The sequence below is a fragment of the Diceros bicornis genome, chromosome 5 (assembly GCF_020826845.1).
Source record: "Diceros bicornis minor isolate mBicDic1 chromosome 5, mDicBic1.mat.cur, whole genome shotgun sequence".
Classification (NCBI taxonomy): Eukaryota; Metazoa; Chordata; class Mammalia; order Perissodactyla; family Rhinocerotidae; genus Diceros; species Diceros bicornis.
Window position 1 is genome coordinate 10,316,334 of NC_080744.1, and position 11,488 is coordinate 10,327,821.

At 38.0% G+C, this 11,488-nt stretch overlaps 1 long non-coding RNA gene across 1 annotated transcript; it reads right to left on the reverse strand.

The window, feature by feature from the left end:
• Positions 1-1,571: 1,571 nt before the first annotated feature.
• Positions 1,572-10,376, reverse strand: LOC131405652 (uncharacterized). The gene is made up of 4 exons (XR_009219999.1): positions 9,309-10,376; positions 7,462-7,576; positions 4,607-4,666; positions 1,572-4,273 (listed from the first exon to the last, which is right to left on the reverse strand). It is a non-coding gene; the product is annotated as an uncharacterized LOC131405652 (long non-coding RNA).
• Between the last annotated feature and the right edge of the window lie 1,112 nt (positions 10,377-11,488).

Consider the following 11,488-nt stretch of genomic DNA (forward strand, 5'->3'; position numbering starts at 1 on the left):
CAGGAATACTTTTAAAGATGATAATTTCATTAGAATGTTCTATTGTGCTTTCATTTGTTTCATATTAATGTTTACCATTTTTAATAATTAACATGTTTAATGTTCAATAAACCGCATATGTATGCACACACACATTTTTTTCATTGAACATCTGAGAATACTCACACACACACACATGCACACAATTGAAAATGTCACGGCTCCACTAACACTCCTAACCCTCCAAGGAGAACCCTGCAGAATAAAGTCATTAGCATTCATACCTCCTACATCACCACAGCAACATGCTAGTACCTAATATACTTCCAGTCACTGTGTACTTTCTGTCTTCTTTCACATGCTTCTGAAGGACATGCCAATTTAAGCGTATAAATTTTGAGTACGATGTTTCTTTTCGGTCATAGATGCATCTTCATCATAAAGTAGCTCTATTAGTGAAGTTCATGTCAAGCCTCCAAATGAAATTTGTGCTGACTTTATTTTCAGAAAAAAACAACCTGCTTGCTTCCTTTCACATCTGTGGCATGGTCATATGAATGTTAATGGTTTTTTCCTTAAACCAGTAAATCTTGAAATGCACACACTGATGGAATAAGTGTTACTATGTCAATGAGGCTTTAGGCCAATATGTGATCCTTTCCACAGTAAGGATCTAAGAATTTAATATATGTATATTAGATCTGTGATCTTCAATGACATTTAAATTCAAAATAAAGCTGTCCTCTATGGAGTAGATATATGTGTATGACCTCATTATGACTTGGCTCACATGACCTCATTACTGTAATCCAAAGACAACTGTAAAATGAAGAGCTAGTATACTAGGGTTTGAAAATGACAAATCATCATTCCCCAAAATAAAAAAGATCATTCAGCTAAAAAGTGATAGGACTGAGATTCAAACAAATTAGGGGAAATTGATATCTATCTTGTAGTAGTATGATGAGAAGTATATACCATTTTCGCATTTTAAGGTTACATTTCCCTCTTTAAAAAGATTTAGAAGTTCTCTATTTAACAATAGTATTGGCAACCAATATCTGCACTTTGCTTTATTTTAACAAAAGCACTTTGATAAGTGTTTAGGTCAGTGTTATAAATGGGGCAGCCAATAAGTAACAGTTCTAAGATTCAAATTTAGATCTTTTCTTCCAGTCCAGTGCTCTACTCACTTGACTTGAGGCAATATCCAGCATCTAGACCTAGATCCATTCATTGCTCACGTGCTTAAATTTGGATATCAATTCTCCTGGACTTCAGTGTCCTTATACATAAAATAAAAGAATTGAATTAAGGGATCACTAAGCTCCATTACGGTCTTTTAAAATTAGACAGAGTGCATTTTCAAGTTTCTGATTAGACAGAATAACAATAATAGAGATTGATGAAATAGGAAATTATGTGTTTTAAATGGAGCCTCGTGATTTGCAAAACACAGCTTTGCTGATAGAACTAAGTAAATTTGGCAACATGACAAGTAAAGCACTTTGTGCAGGTTTCTTTATCCGTAACATGTGCTATCCAAATTCACAGACTCACTAGGAGGATCAATATTAAAATGCAAATGGGAATATAAATAATTTTGTAAATTCTTACAAAAAAGAGCAATATGTAATTTTATTCTGTTTTGTTTCATAATCTTTTTGTTTTAAAATATGTTTTATAACAGATTTATTGAGATATAATTCATATTCTACAAAATTCACACTTTTAATGTACACGATTCAATGGTTTTTCATAGATTCACAGAATTTTGCAACCTGAAAAACCAATTTTAGCATATTTTCATCACCCTCAAAGCAACCCTCTTACCCATTAGCATGCACTCCCTATTCTTACCTCCCCCAACCCCTGGCAACCACTAATCTATCTTTTGTTTCATTGGATTACCTACTCTGGGAATTTCATATCAATGGAATCATACAATATATGTGACCTTTTGTGACTGTCTTCTTTCACTTAGCATAACATGTTCAAGGTTCATCCATGTTGCAGCATGTATCAGTATGTGGTTCCTTTTTATCACCTAGTAATATTCCATTGCATGGATATACCAAATTTTATTTATCCACTCAACAGGTGGTGGACATTTAGTTTGTTTCCACTTTTTGGTTGTTATGAGTAATGCTGCTACGAACACTCTTGTTTAAGTTTTTGAGTGGACGTATGTTTTCATTCCTCTTGAATGTATATGCAAGAGTGGAATTACTGGATTATGTAAATCTAGGCATTGCATTTTTAGGAACTTCCAAACTGTTTTCCAAAGTGGCATTAGCCATTTTACAATCTTAACAGCAGTGGATGAGGATTCCAATTTTTCCACATCCTTGTCAACACTTTATTGTCTGTCTTTTTTATTATAGCAATCCTAGTGGGTTTGAAATGGTATTTCACTATAGTTTTAATTTGCTTTTCCCTAATGACTAACAACACTGAGCATCTTTTCATATGTTTGTGAGCCGTATATTTTCTTGAGAGTAGTATCTATACACGTCCTTTGCCCATTTTTATTTTTTTTTTAAATGTAACATGTCAATTCTTTTTTCTTTTGGTGAGGAAGATTAGCCCTGAGCTAACGTCTGTTGCCAATCCTCCTCTGTTTGCTGAGGAAGATTGTCCCTGAGCTAAAATTTGTGCCCATCTTCCTCTATTTTATAAGTGGGATGCCTGCCACAGCATGGCTTGATAAGCAGAGCATAGGTCCACACCCGGGATCTGAACCTGCAAACCCCGTGCTGCCAAAGTGGAGCACGTGAACTTAACCACTACGCCACCACGCTGGCCCCCTTTGCCCATTTTTAAATTGGGTTGGTTGGGTTTTTATTGTTGAGTTGTAAGAGTTTTTTATATATTCTGGATACTAAACATTAACAGATATATGATTTCCAAATATTTCCTTCCATTCCGTGTGCTGTATTTTCACTCTATTGGTGGTATCATTAGAAGCAAATACATATATATATTTGATTTTAATAAAGTCCAATTTGTCTCTTTTTCTTTTGTTGCTTGTGTTTTCGGTATCATATCTAAGAAACCATAGTCTAACTCAAAGTCATGAAAATTTACTAACATTTTCTTCTATCATTGTAGTAAGTTTTAAAATTAGGAAGTATGAATCCTCCAACTTTGTTATTTTTGATCAAGATTATCTGGCTATTCTGAGTCTCTTGCATTTCTATGTGAAATTTAAGGTCAGCTTGTCAATCTCTGCAAAAACGTTGGTGAAGATTTTGAAAGAGATTGTGTAGAATCTGTAGGTCAATTTGGGGAGTATATCCATCTTAACAATATTAACTTTTCCAATCTAAGATCATGTGGTATATTCCCACTTATTTAGATTTTCTTTCATTTCTTTCAACCACGTTTTGTAGTTTTCTGTGTACCAGTCTTGCGTTTTGTTAAATTTACACCTATTTTACCATTTATGATGTTAGACAAAATGGAATTATTTTCTTAATTTCACTTACTTTTATTTTCATAATGTTCACTGGTAGGGTAATTTCAAACAATCATTGTAAGGGCATTGCTTTGGGAGAACACACAGCTATGTCTATTCTTCTGCGCTTGAAACTGTATTATAGACATTCGGTGTGGGGGAGAGGGAGGGCAGGAAGATTTCCTTTGTCAGTGATTAAGTAGATATTTATACACCCTGCTCTTTATTTTTATTTTTATTTTTTTGTGAGGCAGATCAGCCCTGAGCTAACATCCATGCCAATCCTCCTCTTTTTGCTGAGGAAGATCAGCCCTGGGCTAACATCTGTGCCTATCTTCCTCCACTTTATATGGGACATCGCCACAGCATGACCTGACAAGCGGTGCATCAGTGCACGCCCCCAGTTCCGAACCCTGGGTGGCAAGCAGCGGAGCGTGCTCACGTAACCGCTATGCTGCGGGGCTGGCCCCTCACCCTGCTCTTTATTTTTACTCTTTTTTCGAAACACAGAACAAGATAGGAAAGGAGAGATAACAGTGGAAAATGGTGCTAACCCAGAAGAGCTGCTCAATTCTGGCGTCACTAATTCTGCACACTTTAGGAAAGGGACTTGACATGGGTTATCAGATTCAAATGGAATACCCTTGGAAACACAAATGTGGAGAGAAGCCAGACTGCACGACACTCTGTGCTTTGCGCCCGATGCCGCCTAAAGCTCGTGTCATCTGCCAATAGAACATGTCGCTTCCGGGGCCGGGACTGTGGAGTAGCTGTCCCCACTTTGTTTCCTTGTTCCTTCAAATGCTCCAGATGTAGTCAAGGTCAAAGGTCTGCATGCTATAATCCACCCAAAAATGAAAAATTTAGGCCAAGAGTTAGTCCTCTGAGTGACAGTAGCTGAACAGTCTTCCTTTACATTTACTTTTTTCATACTTTTTCCATAAACCTTTTGATGACTGAAAATGACAAAAGAGTGACAGCAAATGTCAGGCAAAAGAGAGCTGAGTGGAGTGAGCCAAGTGCTCTTCTCTAAAAGACCTTTAAAGTGCAGCAATTAGTGAGAGCTCAGTTATGAGTCAGGATTTGTGCTCCGAATCTAACAGAACTTGGAACATATTTATAAACAACGAAGAAACAGCAGCTTCAGTAAAGACAAAGACTATCAAATACCTGATAGTTTCACTGTTTCCCTCTGTCTTAGTCCTTTAGATTTTTTCCTAGTTGTTCTACCTAAATAAACCAAAGAAGGAGATGTAAGTGTGGACGTGTGTGTGTGTGTGTGTGTATTATCTCCACCTATCATAGACTGCTTTGTATCCCTGTGTATGTTTTACTATTAACTATATTTTCCTAAATCTTTTAGTAAAATTGATTCTCTATATAGATATAAAGATTTCAACCTGGAGTTTCTATAACTCCTTGGCACATTATTATGGACCCTAGATGGGAGGAGAAGCCCAAGTACATACTGTACTGCACATCCATCCCTGAGCCTTGAATCCATGATCATGATTACCTCACTTGTTTCCACTTGGAGTTTTTGTAGCTAATGAATGCTGAACCACTTTAAATAGTCCCTGGCTGACCTTACTATGTTCTTCTCCTTTAACCATCATTTGTGGGACTGGTGGAAATGTACACGTGAGTCATTGAACCCATAATTACCAAAATGCACACACAGTTGGGCTTTCAAAGGGAATGTGGAGGCTTTTTATTCTTTACTCCAGTTGTCTTTCAACCTTTAATTTATCCTGTAATATGCATGTGAGCTTAGAAAATATTTTTTTTAAAAACAAACAAGACTAATTCACTTAAGTTAGAGTGCAAGACAGCAGGAGAGGTCTTTTTTCTATTCCTCTAGTTAATCTTTATTCAGCCTCCAAAACTCAGTTAATGTTAGTTTACCAAATAAAAGCTTTCCAGAATATTGTCCTATGTCTTGCCACTCCCAGTCGAGACCAGGTCCTGCTTCGAGCTCTCAGAATACCTTGTACTTTCTTCTATCATAGCACTTATCACATATTTAGAAGACAAATCTCTGGTTGCAGATCTAGAGAGTGAGCTTCCTTAGTTCAGGGATCATGTCTCTCACTTTTGAAACCCTAGTATTCTATTCTGTGTTTAACATGTTTGGTAAATAATAAAGAAGGACTTAATACATTCATTACCCTCAACTCCCTGTCCTTCACTCCATTGTCATTCCTTTTGATTTTCTATTAATTATTTCAAATGGACGTGGACCAGGACCCCATTTCAAACTACTGTTTTTAATCCCAGCTAGGGTTCTCATCTGGCCTTTACTGGTGGAATATATGGGATTTCCATTCATCTTCCAGTTTAAGGATCTTCTCTATCAACAAAATTCACTTTAGAGTGGAAGCAATTTCTCTGTTTATTACGAAGTGACCCCATGAAATTTTAATTCAGGAAGAGAGGCTACATCTCATGTAGGATTAATTTGATCCCTGGTGGATGACTTCAGGGAGCTCAGGGAAGGTTCCTTTCAGAACCTCTTTTCTGTGAGCCCAACATTGGCCAGTCCATTTTCTGCTTTTATGAATAGACTTGAGATACCTAACCCATTGTCAGCTATTAGCAACGGCATCTTAGTGCGAATTTATTTTACTGCTCTTTTCCTAACATTTTACTGAGATCAACTGCTCTAAAGAATGAGGTTTTACTAGACCAGAAGTAAAGGATAAAAGGTACATTCAGGAGCCTGCGGCGCTCGTCTCCTGAAAGGGAAGAGCGGGGGTGGCACCTCGTTAGCAGTCTGCAAAGCCAGAGAGCAGCAGAGGCCACTGGACCTGACAGGTAAAAGTTGAAATACCTATTGTTTGTAAGAAACTGCATTTAGGCGTTAAGGGAAGATAGAGGGGGGCGGAGACAAATTTCATCAACTCTAAAATGTGTGTGGCCTGTGCGATATCTTTTCTTTCTTTTTTAATGACGATGACAGAGGAGAGAGGAGTAAGTGGCCCATTTGACCCTTCCGGCTCTACCCTCCTTCACTCTTACAAGTACTCCTGCTCTGCAGTATTTTGGCAACATGTCTTCACACAGAGTAGATGTGCAGTCACTTAGGGAATTAATGCAATCACTCTCATTTGATTTGATGGGAGTCATGCAAAGTGAAAGGCAATTTTGCATTACAGAAATAACCCTTCCTATAGAATATTCTCATAACGGTGCTCCAGACAAAGTTCACCTCTCACCCTACCAGAGCCTACCAAAAGCTGGCGTCACTATATCCTCTCGTCTGGAATCACTTACATATGTCTCTACCACCAGCATTCTGATGCCGATGCTATTATTTCATTTTAAACTAACAATAAAAACTCTGCTGGGCAGTTTACGATATGTAATCAAATCAATGTCACCAGAAGGATGAGGAACAATTTGTAATTCAGATCCTAGGAAAGGCATGGGCTTTTTCTGGGTTATGGAGGGCTCTAAAAGAAATACTGTTGACACTAAAGACACAAAAAAGTACTACCAATAACTCATACACAATGCCTCCCTTTACACTACACTAAAAGCAAAAACATTTCACAACTTGGTTGCTTACTTGGGTCTCACAACTACCTTGAAAGGTAATCTTAATTGTATTTCTCTTAATCACACAGCACTGAGAGGAACGTTACACAGCTAGTTATTATGTATGCTGGTGCTGCCATTACTTCTCCTCTATTTTAGTCTATTGTTCTTTCGCCAGATCTAGTTTCACCAGCATCCCTCAACCGTGCCGTCTAGTGATCTTGGAATATACAAACACTGTACAACACAAGTTCCCAAAACTTCAGATATCACAGACCAGTAAAAAATAAAAAAAGAAGGGGAAAAAATTGGAGAGACTAACATACGGTTTCTAAAGCTTTATTCTTCTAACATACAAGTATCTTCCACCACCGTTAAAAAAACAGAGAAATTTTAATTTTCAACAGGCAGGGAGGGCAGCAAACTAAAATAAAAGGCTTTCCTTTAAAATGAATAAATTTAGCATCATAGAAAACTCACTATCTTACCTATATTTTCTCATTTTGCCACAGTGAAAACTCCTTCACTGACAAGGACACTGGGAACACTTTTTGAGATAACATCAGCTCATTGTTGGCAGGGCCTCGGTCATAATCCAAGAGGCTAAAAAAAAAAATTCCATAGAATAAAAAACTTATTACAAGACTTTCTTTGCATTTTGATGAATCAAAACGCGTGTCCCTGTCATTGGCTGCCAGGATGGGGTAAGAACATTATCACCACACAGCACTGGCCACAGACGTATGGGGGTAAAAGGAAAATGATCTGGGAGAGAAAGGTGACTTGTGAGGACAAACTACTATGAAGCTGAGGAAGGCTCAGGAGAGTGGGTCCCAAAGTTAGACACCAATTACAGGAGGGCGTCAACTAGGGTAACCAAAAGCACAGATCCCTGAGCAAGAGTTGGTACAAATAAGAGAAAGAAGGACACAGCTCACGCCTTTCCCCACTCTTCAAAAGCAGATGCTAGAGATACAGAATAGGGGGTTGTAAAGACCTGGTTACTCCACAGACCCAAGGCTAAAATAGTCAGACAAATCGACCTCCACGGGGCAGTATTCAGGGAGCTACCATCTGATAGCATTGCCGGTATCAACAAAATTCCAGAAGTTACAGCCCTTAGCTGTAGGATAGCAAAAACTTATTTCCAAACTCAATTTCCAGTGCGCCAAGATCCACGCACCTCCTGCTGGACTGGATTAAATTGGTACCTAAAATAGCAAGGCGGTCAGAAGATGGCATTCTCGTCCCGAACTGCATTTATAGAGATAGTTTGGGTCCAAGCACTGATGAGGTATAATCCTGGCTTTACTGTTAATATCCTCTTGCTTATTATTCAGTAATCAGTTTAATGTGTTAATTGATCTCATTTAGGATTTTTATTATTCTTTTTTTCCACTTAAAGAGATTTCTAAGTTTTCTTCTTTCCAATTGGCGCTGTTGTTTTACATCACTATCCTTAAATATCCTTCCATGACTTCATTTATCTACAAGTGGAGGCTTATATGAAAACACTTATTTCAGTTTATATTTCATTTAAATATCACTTTTACTCATGTTAGATGGAGTGGACAGTATTCTTCAGAGCAATCTTAATTTGTAGGCCTTGATTTTCCATTCATTCACTTAGCTGTTATGTAGAGAGCACATATGCAGAGAAGTTTTAAGATTATATCACTTTCAAGAGATTCTATCTTGATTTCTGTGATGATTAATTTTATGTGTCAACTTGGCAGGGCCACAGTGCTCAGATTTGGTTAAACATTATTCTGGATGTTTCTGTGAGGGTGTTTTCTGGATGAGATTAACATTTAAACTGGTGGACTTGGAGTAAAGCAGATTGCCCTCCATAATGTGAGTGGGCCCCTTCCAATCAATTGAAGGCCTTAATAGAACAAAGGCTGACTTCCGCTAAGCAAGAAGGAATTCTGCCAGCAGACTGCCTTTGGACTGGAACTGTCACTCTTCCCTGAGTCTCCAATCTGCCAGCCTACCCAATAAGATTTTGGACTTGCCAAATCTCCACAATCACATGAGCCAATTCCTTAAAGTAAATCAGTCAATTCAATCAATCAATCGATCTCTCTCTCTCCACACACACACACACACACACACACACACATCTTGTATATATACACACACTCCTATCCTGTCGGCCCTGCTTCTCTGGAGAATTCTGACTAATACAGATGCCTTTGAGCTGCACATACGCAGAAAGATACAGACATGACGTAGATATAAAGATAAACATATGTATTAGGTTTAACAAACCTAACAGCTTAAAACAAAACACATTTATTCTGTTTCTGTGGGTCAGAATCTGGACATGTCTTACACGAGTCCTCTGAGTAGAGTCTCATCAGTTGTAGTCAAGGTGTTGGTGGGTGCTGTGATGTCACATAAATCTCAACCGGTGAAGGATTCACTTTTTGCAGAATTCATTTTCTTGTGGTTGTAGGGTTGAAGCCTTCAATCTTGCTCACCGTTGGCCAGAGGACACTCTCAGTTTCTAAAGGCTACATTCAGTTCCTTCCTACGTGGGTCTTCCGACACAGGCAACCCACAACGCGCAACTTTTTTCTTCGTAGTCGACAAGAAAGTGAGAGACTCCAGCAAGGCACTACATTTTATGTAACAGAATCACATACACAGAATCACATACATTGCATATGCTATTGATTAGAAGCACATCACAGGTCCCGCCCATACTCAAGGGGAGGGAATCACACAAGGATACGAACACCAGGAGTTGGGGATGATGGGGGCGAACTTAGATCCTATTAGTTATAATATATATATAATATAATAGACTAAACAATTATAAATAAGGGCTGCCACATTTTTTAGTCAAGTTGTTCTTTCTCCTCTTTTCATGAACACGATGAAACTGAGAATCTGTTCACAGTAAAATCAATCATTATATTCACTTCCTTTGGATGTCAAGTTACCCAACGTTTGCCTTCATAAAAATGACACCATTATAACAGTGCAAGTCTGCAGTACAGTCAGGCCAGGTGAGTTGCAGAGAAGCCAAATGTGGTCTCTTAATGGCCGCTTGTTGCTGTATTGTAAGCCCTTGTTGCTTGTTTTTTGTTTTTTCAGGGAAAGAGTCGCCCTGAGCTAACACCTGTTGCCAATCTTCCTCTTTTTTTTTTCCTCCCCAAAGCCCCAGTGCACGAGTGTGTATCCTAGTTGTAAGTCATTCTAGTTCTTCTGTGTGAGCCCCCGCCCCCAGCATGGCAACCGACAGATGGGTGCTGCCATTCCATAACCAGGAAACGAACCCAGGCTACCGAAGCAGTGAGAGCGCCAACCTTTAACCACTAGGCCATCAGGGCTGGCTCTTGTTTTTTTTTCCCTTTTACATTTTTGTTAACTTTAATTGACGTACCCAGAAATAAACTGCAGCATTATCATAAACAAATGTCTATTTTTTTCATTGTGTTAATTTCTATTATATTTTTAATCCCCTTTATTAAAAAGAAACTGATGATATCAAAATTCAGTACTTTAACTTATTTTTTTAAACATCAGCTATGTAGTAACTAAATATGTTCATATATGAAGGTATTTCTAACGCACACTTTTACCCAAGGTTATAACCTTCCTTTTCATGATCCTTGCATTAAAAAAATATTAAAATTTATTTGTTATTAATTTGATTTTCCTTCCATGATCATTGCCCTCAAATTTTAAAACATTTACTTGGCATTGTAAATGCAATTTCTTAAGAACACATATATTTCACAAAGTAAAAGAGAGTAGTCTAATAACAGTTTGAATTCTACTGAACTGTGTCCTTGATCTTGGTGTGAGACTCAGATCTTATACTGATTTTATTTCATATTCTGTTTCCCATTTTGTCTTTTTATTTTTTTTTTAAAACGTTTCTTGAATGTGTTACTATATATAACAAAAGGCATTTTAAGAGACTTAATAGTTCATTGCGGAAAGTCAAATTAACGCCAGGTTACTATTGTGAAGATAACCTATGCTTAAAAAGAATATCCATTAAGGGAAGATAGTCTTGACTTTTCCTGAATACTCTCTGCATAGAGTAGGTTTAAACCAATGTGATTTGACTCTGACTTTTAGAAAAATGCTGTTAATGTCATACGGAATATGTTGATAATTAGAAAATGTATCTTAGACTCCTAATGTAATTACAACAACTAACTTCCTAACAAAGATAACAAAGGGAGGCAGGTGATCTCTGGATTTTGAGATGAGTTGCCTGTTGTCTACATTTCTCCACCTAAATGTTCATTCACCCAAAGTCACTATTTCCCTGGTAGCCTCTTAGGTGGCGACCGCCCAATTCCAGCACTCGAAGTTCTACAGGCCTAGGAGAGAAGCAGATCAACATCTCCTATTTCCACACTTCACAGGTTCCAAATCATTATTCTTCACCCTTATGCAAAACATATTCCACCTTTAAGGGTTCCCTAAGGAGTGCAGGTGGCGACTGGGGGTTGAGTGTTATCACTCACCCCACCCCACAAGGAAGCCAAGGCT